Below are 12,340 nucleotides of genomic sequence, written 5' to 3' on the forward strand. Positions count from 1 at the left end.
CCTGATTTTCGTAGATGATTTTAGCAGAAAGGTTTTTGGGTACATGCTGAAGCATAAAAATGAAGTTTTATCCAAATTTAAAATTTTTAAAAGCTTAGTAGAAAACCAGACCCATAAAAAGATTAAGTGCATTCGCAGTGATAATGGAACTGAGTATATTAATTCCGATTTTAAGAAATTTTTAGAAACTCATGGCATCATACATCAAACAACAATTCCGTATACACCACAACAAAATGGGGTGGCTGAACGAACAAACAGGACATTGATTGAAAAAACTAGATACATGCTGTTTGATGCTAATCTCTCCAAGAAATATTGGGCCGAAGCTATGAACACTGCAATTTACTTGAAGAATAGATCTCCAACTGCAGCAGTAAAAAATGCGGTTCCTGAATGAGTTTGGTCAAATCGAAATATAGATTCATCTCACTTGAGGATATTCGGATGCAGAGCTCAAGTTCATGTGAAAAAACACTTTAGAAAAAAGATGGATCCTAAATCATGTCAATATATGATGGTTGGATACTGTGAAAATTCAAAAGGTTATCGGTTGCTTGACATAAAAAATCCTAAGAAAATTATTAAAGCACGCGATGTAGTTTTCATTGAGTCAGAAAGAATAAGTTTTCAAGATACTCAACAAAATAGTATTTTGAGTGAAGAATGTGAAACGAGGGAAATTCAGATTCTTTCAAATCTAAATGAGGATAGAATTGTGGAAGGAAACCTTAATAACATTAGGAATGATGAATGCATATCTGAAGAAAGTTTTAGCAATGAGAGGGAAATTCATCAGAATGAAATCACAGTTGAATCTCAAAAAGAAAGACGGTATCCAGAGAGAGAAAGAAGACCAAATAGATATGATGATATGGAATATACATTTTTTGCGGAAAATAACCCTTTCGATCCTGTCGATATTGCAGATGCTCTTTCAAGGTCTGATAAAATACTGTGGGTGCAAGCAATAGAGGAGGAACTGACGCCTTTAGCTGATAATGGGACATGGAAGCTTGTTGATCGTCCTGAAGGAAAAAATGTGGTGAAATGTAAGTGGATTTTCAAGTTGAAGAAATCTGCAGATGGCAAAACACAGCGTCATAAAGCTAGACTGGTAGCAAAAGGATTTTCTCAAAAATGGGGAGAAGACTATGATGAAACATTTGCACCAGTGGTTAGACTTTCAACTATAAGACTATTGTTCGGGCTAGCTGTAGAAAATAATTGGAAGATTGATCACATTGACATCACTACTGCATTTTTAAATGGAAGTTTGCAGGAAGAAATATATATGGAACAACCTCCTGGATTCAGTGAGGCAAAAAGGGCTAATAAAGTATGTAAACTTGAGAAAGCTATTTATGGTTTGAAACAATCAGCTAGATCTTGGAATGATAAAATTAATGATCTTTTGCTGAGTATTGGTTTCAAGAGATGCTCCTATGATTCCTGTGTTTATATAAAGAATGATGAAGGCAAATCAGTTATAATTGCTCTTCATGTAGACGATTTTTATATTTTTTCGGAAGACAAGAGCAAGACTCAAAAGTTGAAAAAAAAAATTGGAAGCAACTTCAAGATGAAGGATCTTGGTGAAATAAAAGAATGCTTGGGAATGAAGATCACGCGAACAAAAACAAATATTTGTCCTGACCAAAAGAAGTACATAGAACAAATTTTGAAGAGATTTGGAATTGAAGATTCAAAACCGATAAGTACTCCACTGGAAGCAAATCTGAAATTGGAAAAGGCTGATGAAAATGATACCCTGTATCCATACCAAGAGTTGATTGGTGCTTTGATGTATCTATCAGTTTGCACTCGCCCTGATATATCATTTGCTACAAGTTTTTTGAGTCAATTTAATAATTGTCACAAAAAGGAGCACTGGAGTGCAGCAAAAAGAGTTTTGAGGTATCTTAAAGGAACTATGGACTACTGCCTATGTTTTCAAAAGACGGGAAAATCAATTCAAGGATTTATCGATGCCGATTGGGGTGGATGTATTGAGGATCGTCGATCGTACACCGGTTCGGTAATGATTTTCGCCAACGAAGCTATTAGTTGGCAGTCCAGAAAGCAAAAAAGTGTTGCACTAAGTACCTACTACAGAAGCTGAATATATGGCTTTGTGTGAGGGAGCAAAGGAAGCAGTATATCTCAAGGGATTGTTAACAGAGTTGTATCGAGAGTGTGAGACCATTAATATCTACAATGATAATCAAGGAGCAAACAAGTTAGTTTGTAATAAATCGGAAATTGGTAAAACCTTCTAAATTAAATCGAACCAAATTCTACGCAGTGCGAGAGGTTCGAATTATCGGTAATTCATAATTAGATCTTTCAGCAGTTTCTTTGTTCTGTATCTCAAGTATATTGATCATTAATGCCACATAAATTGAGTGGTCAACATGGTTTTTAAATTTGTCTTTCAAGGTTCGATACGCAGTTATGATGATCTAATATATTTGAACGGAATAATTCTTTGGAAAAATATTTGGTAAATAACATGAAATTGCTTTTAATTCCCTCAACTAAGCCCCTCTGTAAGAGATCAATTGGGAAAATGGATTAGAAAAATTAGGCAGTATCGATCGGGGACTCAGGGAAGTCAATAGTAACGGGAATAGTACGTCGGTCGCGAAACCGGACTTAGAGCAAAGCAATGTTTTTGAAGATTAGAGTTCTATTTTTTTTTTGGGAAAATTCCGTAGATGATTTAGTTCAAGGAACTTCAAGTATTTAAGAAAGAAGAAATTGTTTTACTCTAAGAAATACGAGTTTGGTCAGACTCAGAAGTAGAAATATAGGGGTTTTTGATAAAGTTTCAATTTCGTTTTGTTATAAAGATAGATTAGCATTCAGTGCGTGATTCGGGGGTGAAGTGAATAAAAAAAAGAATTACACGTCTCGTGTGAAAAGTTGAAAAGGAGTTTATTAAAACTAGGTATACCAACCTAGCCTCGTGGGATAAGGGCAAGTAACAGTTTAACGATCTTTTGGGTTTCTTTTTATTTTTGTCTTGTTGAGTAGTCCTGATTCTCCCAAATTCAATGTTCAATGAATAAGTAGTGGATCATTTGAGATAATATATTTTTCTGTATTGAAAGTTTTGGCCGTTGAGTCAAATAGTATAAATTTTTGAATATTGTAACTTTGGTTTTTGCTTTATTATATTTGATTTTAAAGAATCAATTGAGTTTGATTAACATGGAAATATAATCCTGTCCCCAAGAAAGAAAAATCAACAAAAAGACCTGTCCCTAGTGCGACGGGCCGAACCCACAATAACAACATTTTTTTTATTTTTAGTCAGTGGAAAGCCGCTCTTCCATTGACACATATATACCCCCAAAGAAGGGGTTTATTACAATTTGGTGACAGCTTAAGGGATAATTGATGATTTTTGTTTTTGGGATTGGATATTTTCCGAAGAGTTATTCTTGGTAGTTTATGCGTGAAACTGTTGAATTGGGAGATTTTCGGATGAACAGACTTTGTCTCATTTATGTAATATATTTTGGAATTTGAATTGTTTTGAGCGTATTGTTGTTAAATGGTGAAAACATATAATTTTGTTGAGGTAGAGGAGTGTGACAAATTTTGATAATTTTGGTATGTTATTTAGGTAGTTGGAGAACATCAGCTGTTGTGCCTGAATTATATTTAGTTGATTTTTTCGTTGGACGTTCATTTTCTAAATCCACTAGAAGAAGAACCGAATAAACAATTTTTTCATATTTAATTGAAGTAAATTGTCTTGAGACATTTTTTATTGAAGTGATTTTTCTTCCAAAATTATTTTCAAGCAAGTTTTTGATTTAATTTTCTAATTTTCAAATTTGGAAAAGAGTTTCAAGTAGATATTAAAGTCAGATTTGTGCCAGTTTTGAAATTTACAGCTTTCGGTGTTAGGAAGAAATTTAGGAATTTCAGGTAAAGGTCAGACAGTTGATCAACGTGGGATAGCAAATATATGAGGGTGCAGGTAAAATATTGTGTTGATTGTATTATTGTTATTATTTTAATTTTTGGGATATTCAATTTTGATCAAATATGTCGATTACACCTCCTCTACCTGGTGTCATTTTGCATGAAACGCCAAATAAAATGTTACAGGGGAGATAAGCACATATGAAAATGAAGAAGGATTCTTTTTAGGAGATCGATACTCACACAATTTTTGGGAATTTTGATAAGTAATAATAATTAATTGGTAAATTTTCGACATTTTGGATAACTAATGGAAATTTTGGTGATTTCTTTACAGGTTTGATGAATTATGGAAAAATTGTTTTTTTTTTGGAGATTTTTGATAATTACGTAAAATGTTGATAATATTGGTAAAATTTGATTAATTTTATTTCAAATTAGGCAACTTGGGAAGTATAGTGAAGTGAAATCATAATTTTTTTTTTTGGGATTCATGATAATTTTAGTTTTGAAATAGTTGAAGAGATATATAAGTAATTTGGGTATTATAAAATTATTTAAGGAATCAATTTATGGAATCAAGACACTTGGAGTAATGATGATAGTTTTTTTTAAATAGATTTTGGAATTTCAATGAAAGTTTTGTATGAGGATACATAAGTGGTTTTTTCATTTTAGGATTTTATTGAGATAATTCTGAATACGATTATTTTGAGTCTTGGGAAGAAGTTGACTTTCGGAAAAAGAATAAGGACTTATGAATTTTTTTATTTTGATATGGGAAGGTTTAAAGGGGTAATGAAGCAAATAAATATTAAGATTTTGATCCTTGGGGAAGGAGTCAGAATATACATTTCGAATTATGAGGATAGTTTCAGTTTTTGAGAAACAGATCTAATTATTGTTGAATTATGTGGATTCTTTTTTGGAGGGGTGGAACTAAGTATATTCAGTAAAGAATTAGTAGAAGTGAAGTATATAGAGTTGTCAATTTCACGTTGATTCATTTTGTTTTTGAATTCCATTCGTATTAATACTGGGGTGAAAGATAATAAGTAATAAATATAAGTCTGACGTTGGCTGTTCAGGAGATAAGATAATTAGTTTCTTTTTTTTTTCAATTTTTGGATGATACAAAACCCAATTTGTTTTTACATTTTTTGAAATTTTTGGTAACGTGGGACAAAACTTAAATATATGTCCTCAGGGAAATTGAATCGCCCCTGCCCTATACGTGAGATTCAAGGGGCGCTCTCAACTTTAAGGAGTAGCCACCTATTTTGGGTATCGTGGGGAGTCGTAGGAAGATAGCCCTCAGGAAATAATCGCTCCTGCCCATTACGTAGATTCCGTTATGGTCGTCGAAAAGCGAGCAAAACGGTTGAAAAAAAAAACAGTTAGGAGTTTTATTAATTTTTGATTAAAATTTTTGAGGTTTTTTTTTTTTTTTTTTTTTTTGCAAATAAAATACAGTTTATGGTGGTTATGTTTAGTTGTTTTTGTAATGATTTAATTGATCAAGAAATTGTAACGGAGATAATGAAACATTCAATTGAATTGATGTAGCTAGGTTTAGTTTTTTTGTAATGCTTTTATGAAAAATTTTATGATAAATTTTCAAATGGTAATATCGAAGGATGGAAGCAACGGCAGGAAGATGGTTGGATCGAATCCTAGTTTACGGAATAACCTTCATCCGAATTACATCTGGAAAATACAGAAAAGTTGAAAAACGGCTGAACACTTCTTGCAAAGTGATGACGTAGTCAATGAACTGGTTAGAGTCCAGTTCTATCAAGAGGCAGTTGATAAAGATGATCATTATTATGATATCATATTAATTTATATTGGAGAATTTTTGTGGAAAAGCTTTAGAAGCTGAAGAAGAAGATGGGATCAGGATCAAACTGAGGATGAAGAAGATGCCCAGAGAATCCTGAATTCTGCATCCAAATGGTAGAAGTATGCAAGGTGCATACCGTAGACGTCAGACCAGGGGTTTTGGACGTCGAGTATATTGGGAGGAAATGACTCGCTCGCCAATATGGGACTATTCATTAGTGGACTAATGGTATTCAACGCTTTATTTCGTATGATTAAATACGGCCTTGAATTTATAATACCGATCGTCCTTATATGAAATTTTATATATGGGAAAATAATGCCCTACGAGAGAAATAAATCATGACCAAGCAGAAGAAGATGAGATCACCAGAACTATGAGGGACTTCGAAGTAAAAGGTTATTTCCGTGACGGAGACGAGATTCAAAGAAGAAACAAAGTACCATTCCACAAGACAACCCTAGGAAGCAGATTTATGAAACCAGGAAGTGCCGCGATAGTGAAATTTTGAAATTCCGAAAAGTGAACAAACTCCATGCTGGAGTTAGTGAGGTGCACAGAAGAAAAGATGTCCTGAATTGATTTTATGATTTTCTATTTTGTTGTTTGTTTATGTATAAGGATTAGGGTTTATTTGTTTCCTTTATTTGAGTTAATAAAATTGGACACCAGTCGAATTATTGAATAATGTCGGAGAACATACCACCATAGACTTAAGTTTTACCTAAGGGTAGGAAGAAATTATATAGTTTCATGTTGCATGTTAATAAGTAGTTTGATAGTTGATAATTGATGATGAGCTTCGTAATTTAAAGATATAAAATTTTAATTTTGTTTGAGCTAGTCTCAATACTGAAATAGGTTAGTGTTATTGTAATCACTGGAAAGGAAGGACTACATTATTAATATGGCTAAAAGTAAGGGAAAAGTTATGGCAACCGATGCCAAAACTTTTTCGAAGGAGGGAGTAGTGTAATAAATCGGAAATTGGTAAAACCTTCTAAATTAAATCGAACCAAATTCTACGCAGTGCGAGAGGTTCGAATTATCGGTAATTCATAATTAGATCTTTCAGCAGTTTCTTTGTTCTGTATCTCAAGTATATTGATCATTAATGCCACATAAATTGAGTGGTCAACATGGTTTTTAAATTTGTCTTTCAAGGTTCGATACGCAGTTATGATGATCTAATATATTTGAACGGAATAATTCTTTGGAAAAATATTTGGTAAATAACATGAAATTGCTTTTAATTCCCTCAACTAAGCCCCTCTGTAAGAGATCAATTGGGAAAATGGATTAGAAAAATTAGGCAGTATCGATCGGGGACTCAGGGAAGTCAATAGTAACGGGAATAGTACGTCGGTCGCGAAACCGGACTTAGAGCAAAGCAATGTTTTTGAAGATTAGAGTTCTATTTTTTTTTGGGAAAATTCCGTAGATGATTTAGTTCAAGGAACTTCAAGTATTTAAGAAAGAAGAAATTGTTTTACTCTATGAAATACGAGTTTGGTCAGACTCAGAAGTAGAAATATAGGGGTTTTTGATAAAGTTTCAATTTCGTTTTGTTATAAAGATAGATTAGCATTCAGTGCGTGATTCGGGGGTGAAGTGAATAAAAAAAAGAATTACACGTCTCGTGTGAAAAGTTGAAAAGGAGTTTATTAAAACTAGGTATACCAACCTAGCCTCGTGGGATAAGGGCAAGTAACAGTTTAACGATCTTTTGGGTTTCTTTTTATTTTTGTCTTGTTGAGTAGTCCTGATTCTCCCAAATTCAATGTTCAATGAATAAGTAGTGGATCATTTGAGATAATATATTTTTCTGTATTGAAAGTTTTGGCCGTTGAGTCAAATAGTACAAATTTTTGAATATTGTAACTTTGGTTTTTGCTTTATTATATTTGATTTTAAAGAATCAATTGAGTTTGATTAACATGGAAATATAATCCTGTCCCCAAGAAAGAAAAATCAACAAAAAGACCTGTCCCTAGTGCGACGGGCCGAACCCACAATAACAACTTTTTTTTATTTTTTTATTTTTAGTCAGTGGAAAGCCGCTCTTCCATTGACACATATATACCCCCAAAGAAGGGGTTTATTACAAGTTTACAATCCAGTATTCCACAACCGCACGAAGCATATATCTATCAGATATCATTATGTGAGAGAACTTGCCAAGGATAATGAAATTTCTGTTCATTATCTACAGACAGAAGAAATGCCAGCAGATATCTTGACTAAATCCCTATTCAAGCCAAAACATTCATTTTGTGTTCATGAATTAGGATTGAAAATTATAAAATGAAGTTTATTTCCATAATGATATAATAATATTCTGATTCATTTTTGCCATTAGATTAAGTGAGGGTGTTAGAAATCCGTTCATTTCTAGTAGGTTTTAATCTAATGTCAGTTGTTTTGTATTGAATGTCAAATAAATAAATGTTTTGTCATTGCTTCAAACGCTGTTCATCGTAATATATACTTATTAAAAATAGTATATATATCCACTATAATACATTATTATAACTTTCTAACACCCTCACTTAATCTAATGGCAAAAATGAATCAGAATATTATTATATCATTATGGAAATAAACTTCATTTTATAATTTTCAATCCTAATTCATGAACACAAAATGAATGTTTTGGCTTGAATAGGGATTTAGTCAAGATATCTGCTGGCATTTCTTCTGTCTGTAGATAATTAACAGAAATTTCATTATCCTTGGCAAGTTCTCTCACATAATGATATCTGATAGATATATGCTTCGTGCGGTTGTGGAATACTGGATTGTAAACTAACTTGTTTGCTCCTTGATTATCATTGTAGATATTAATGGTCTCACACTCTCGATACAACTCTGTTAACAATCCCTTGAGATATACTGCTTCCTTTGCTCCCTCACACAAAGCCATATATTCAGCTTCTGTAGTAGGTACTTAGTGCAACACTTTTTTGCTTTCTGGACTGCCAACTAATAGCTTCGTTGGCGAAAATCATTACCGAACCGGTGTACGATCGACGATCCTCAATACATCCACCCCAATCGGCATCGATAAATCCTTGAATTGATTTTCCCGTCTTTTGAAAACATAGGCAGTAGTCCATAGTTCCTTTAAGATACCTCAAAACTCTTTTTGCTGCACTCCAGTGCTCCTTTTTGTGACAATTATTAAATTGACTCAAAAAACTTGTAGCAAATGATATATCAGGGCGAGTGCAAACTGATAGATACATCAAAGCACCAATCAACTCTTGGTATGGATACAGGGTATCATTTTCATCAGCCTTTTCCAATTTCAGATTTGCTTCCAGTGGAGTACTTATCGGTTTTGAATCTTCAATTCCAAATCTCTTCAAAATTTGTTCTATGTACTTCTTTTGGTCAAGACAAATATTTGTTTTTGTTCGCGTGATCTTCATTCCCAAGCATTCTTTTATTTCACCAAGATCCTTCATCTTGAAGTTGCTTCCAATTTTTTCTTTCAACTTTTGAGTCTTGCTCTTGTCTTCCGAAAAAATATAAAAATCGTCTACATGAAGAACAATTATAACTGATTTGCCTTCATCATTCTTTATGTGAACACAGGAATCATAGGAGCATCTCTTGAAACCAATACTCAGCAAAAGATCATTAATTTTATCATTCCAAGATCTAGCTGATTGTTTCAAACCATAAATAGCTTTCTCAAGTTTACATACTTTATTAGCCTTTTTTGCCTCACTGAATCCAGGAGGTTGCTTCATATATATTTCTTCCTGCAAACTTCCATTTAAAAATTCCGTAGTGATGTCAATGTGATCGATCTTCCAATTATTTTCTACAGCTAGCCCGAACAATAGTCTTATAGTTGAAAGTCTAACCACTGGTGCAAATGTTTCATCATAGTCTTCTCCCCATTTTTGAGAAAATCCTTTTGCTACCAGTCTAGCTTTATGACGCTGTGTTTTGCCATCTGCAGATTTCTTCAACTTGAAAATCCACTTACATTTCACCACATTTTTTCCTTCAGGACGATCAACAAGCTTCCATGTCCCATTATCAGCTAAAGGCGTCAGTTCCTCCTCTATTGCTTGCACCCACAGTATTTTATCAGACCTTGAAAGAGCATCTGCAATATCGACAGGATCGAAAGGGTTATTTTCCGCAAAAAATGTATATTCCATATCATCATATCTATTTGGTCTTCTTTCTCTCTCTGGATACCGTCTTTCTTTTTGAGATTCAACTGTGATTTCATTCTGATGAATTTCCCTCTCATTGCTAAAACTTTCTTCAGATATGCATTCATCATTCCTAATGTTATTAAGGTTTCCTTCCACAATTCTATCCTCATTTAGATTTGAAAGAATCTGAATTTCCCTCGTTTCACATTCTTCACTCAAAATACTATTTTGTTGAGTATCTTGAAAACTTATTCTTTCTGACTCAATGAAAACTACATCGCGTGCTTTAATAATTTTCTTAGGATTTTTTATGTCAAGCAACCGATAACCTTTTGAATTTTCACAGTATCCAACCATCATATATTGACATGATTTAGGATCCATCTTTTTTCTAAAGTGTTTTTTCACATGAACTTGAGCTCTGCATCCGAATATCCTCAAGTGAGATGAATCTATATTTCGATTTGACCAAACTCATTCAGGAACCGCATTTTTTACTGCTGCAGTTGGAGATCTATTCTTCAAGTAAATTGCAGTGTTCATAGCTTCGGCCCAATATTTCTTGGAGAGATTAGCATCAAACAGCATGTATCTAGTTTTTTCAATCAATGTCCTGTTTGTTCGTTCAGCCACCCCATTTTGTTGTGGTGTATACGGAATTGTTGTTTGATGTATGATGCCATGAGTTTCTAAAAATTTCTTAAAATCGGAATTAATATACTCAGTTCCATTATCACTGCGAATGCACTTAATCTTTTTATGGGTCTGGTTTTCTACTAAGCTTTTAAAAATTTTAAATTTGGATAAAACTTCATTTTTATGCTTCAGCATGTACCCAAAAACCTTTCTGCTAAAATCATCTACGAAAATCAGGCAATATCTAGCACCACCCCAGGATGAAACTTCCATAGGTCCTGATATATCTGTGTGGATAAGCTCTAATAAATCACGAGCTCTTTTAGATTTATTTGTAGGAAATTTCTGTACCGTCTGTTTCCCTTCAAGACATTTAATACATACATTGTCTTTTTCTTCTACATAATTTACTCCTGTAACCAAACCTTCTTTGAGCATTTTCATTCCTCTCCGATTCAGATGACCTAAACGTTTATGCCATCTCTCATGATCTGAAGTTACTGCTGATAGTGCCCTCACTGAATCAATATATTGATCAGCAATGTATAATCCATTTTTCAAACTGGCAGTAAACTCAACAGTTCCTGTTACATCACAATCGGTTTCATCGAAAATTTTACAGCCCACCTTATCAAATAAAACTTTCTTGCCTTTTTCGGTCATTTTACTAACCGATAAAAGATTTGTAGAAAGATTTGGTACATACAATACATTGGAAATATTTTTCGTAACCTTTTCTCCATATTGATCAAAGTCCATGGTTACGTTTCCTATTCCATTAGATTGAATTCGATCATTATTTGCAATGGAAATATAATTTTTTGATTCCTCAATGAAGTCAGACATCCATTCTTGATTCATCGACATATGAGATGTAGCACCTGAATCAATTACCCAATCTGAAGTTGAATTCTTTGTCATCATTGCAGTTACTAACAATGTGCTATTAGTAGTTTTCCTTTCTTTTCTGGAATTGTTTTTCACCTTTGTATCACACCTTGCTTTAGGGCAATCCGGCTTTTTATGTCCCTCTTCTCCACAAGAATAACATAAAACATTTGATTTTGAATTTCTTTGTGATTTTCCTTTGGACATTTCTGGAATGTAAAGCTGCTCCTCCTATATCTCTTTCTTCTTGAGATGATTTTCTCGCATCTTCCTCTATTAGCTTTGTTTTTACTTCATCTGATGAGAGCTTTAAATTGTTATATGTTAGAGCCATAACTAAAGGTTCATATTCCGAACTTAGTCCATTCAGCATAACAAAAGCAACAAAATCGTCTTCAATGGTAACACCAATATCAGCAAGTTTGTACACTGTTGACATTATATCGCCAATATATTCTTCCATTGAATTGAAGTCAGTATGTTTCGTTCTGAACAGATGTCTTTGCAAATCAAACTTTCTGTTCATATCTTTCGATTCGAAAGCTTTTTGCAGATTGTCCCATGCTTCTTTGGATGTGGTAGCCTTACATATATGTTATCTCGTTGAATAAATCATTTTTTTTCACGTCAGTCTCTTTTTTCCCTGTCATCAGTTAGCTTTTGTTGAAGAGCATGACAGCATTTCAATAGATATTTGTCATTTAATTTAAGAATATCACAAATAAAACAAAAAACGTTAACGTTATCTACTATTTAAGGAACTTAGTGTTTGATCAATTATCTTCTAAAAGAAATTTATTTTAAAAGCGATTTTTGGATCTTCCGTCTGTTCATAATCGAACAATTTTGGTTTATACTTTCG

Source organism: Harmonia axyridis, chromosome 1, assembly GCF_914767665.1.
Source record: "Harmonia axyridis chromosome 1, icHarAxyr1.1, whole genome shotgun sequence".
Taxonomy (NCBI): Eukaryota; Metazoa; Arthropoda; class Insecta; order Coleoptera; family Coccinellidae; genus Harmonia; species Harmonia axyridis.